We start from the raw sequence: 1,412 nt of genomic DNA, 5'->3' as shown, positions 1-1,412 counted from the left end.
TACCACCGCCCCTGCCTATTTGGGGGACAGTCCGGAACCGCATTTTAGCACCACTTCAGACTGCCCCCCAGCGTTTGGAGTCCCGTGTCTCCCTGCCTCATATATACGGGTTTACCGTCCTGGTACTAATCTAGCTTAAGTCTATGTATCTATTTACTAGGAATAGTAATAATCGATTAACATATATACATATATATACACGTTGTCTCGCCTCATCGTTCCTCTCACAGAGCGGTCATCGGAACCTAATACCGCTGTTTATACATATTTACATAATTGCGTCTTTGTTCCTCTCACATAGGCGGTCATCGGAACCTAATGCTACCTTATATATATACATCATACGTACGCCTCCGTTGCTCCTCACACACTCGATCATTGGAGCCTTATCCAATGGGAGGAGCCGGGACTGCCACGGGAAGCGCGGCCTGCGCAGCCTGCTCCCGTTCTCGAGCACGCTCGTCCTCCTCCTTATTTCGCATCACCGTTTCACAGAAAGTTGCGAATACGGCCCACGCTTCGGGAGAACGCACGATGGCCCTCACCACCGCCCGCAGCGACCTGTCGACACCCACGACTTCCAGCAGCGCACCCCTCTGCTCCGCCCAGGACGGGCAAAACAGAAGGGTATGCACCGCTGTGTCGCTCGTCGCTCTACAAAAAAGGCATATCGGGGTGTTCCTTCGCCCTATCCCATAGAGATAGGCCTCAAACACCCCGTGCCCAGTCAAAATTTGGGTGACCCGATACATGAGGGCACTGTGCGTCCTCCCCACCCAGGTTTCTAAATCCCCCTCCATCGCTGCTCGCACGACCGCGCTCGAACCACCCGGCGGCAGCTCGTCGAGACGCTTCTGCCAGCGATCCATCGCACGCCGTCGCTCGATCTCCTGGATCATTGCCCCTACATGCAGGGTGATCGATCCATCCCGGGCGAGTATCTCCCGCCTGCGGAGGTACGTCCTCCTCATCCTGTTCGCCGCCAGATCGAAGGGGATTAGCCCCGCTAAAATGGCCGCCGCGTTATACGAGACCGTGCGGTAGCCCCTCACTACTCGAAGAGCGAGCTGCCGCTGTAGTTTTCGGACCGCACCGGTGATTTCGCGATCCTCCGCCGCTATTTGCGCCCATATGGGCGCACCATAGAGCACGATTGACATTACCACGGCCGCATACGTCCGTCTTCTCCGCTCTCCGGGCCCCCCGATATTGGCCGTTATCCTGGCCAGGGACGACGCGATGCCCCATGCCTTCGGCATGAGCGTCCTAAAGTGGCCCCGAAAGGTCCACCGCGAGTCCAAGGTTAAGCCCAGGTACTTCACGGTGGAACCGATCGGGACCACTGTCCCACCTATGTGTATCGCGGCCCCCCTCGGAATGTTGTCTGCCATAAACGGAATGGCTTCGATTTT

The 1,412-nt window shown here is 56.7% G+C and overlaps 1 protein-coding gene across 1 annotated transcript in view; it reads right to left on the bottom strand.

Annotated features, from left to right (window-relative positions):
- LOC108759088 (putative nuclease HARBI1) overlaps positions 1-1,412 on the bottom strand; it is a 9,293-nt gene that overhangs the window by 1,612 nt on the left and 6,269 nt on the right. The window lies entirely within an intron of this gene.

This window comes from Trachymyrmex cornetzi, unplaced genomic scaffold, assembly GCF_001594075.2.
Source record: "Trachymyrmex cornetzi isolate Tcor2-1 unplaced genomic scaffold, Tcor1.1 scaffold1668, whole genome shotgun sequence".
Taxonomy (NCBI): Eukaryota; Metazoa; Arthropoda; class Insecta; order Hymenoptera; family Formicidae; genus Trachymyrmex; species Trachymyrmex cornetzi.
Note: the sequence above shows the minus strand (reverse complement) of the source record. Positions and strands in the feature narration are given on the sequence as shown.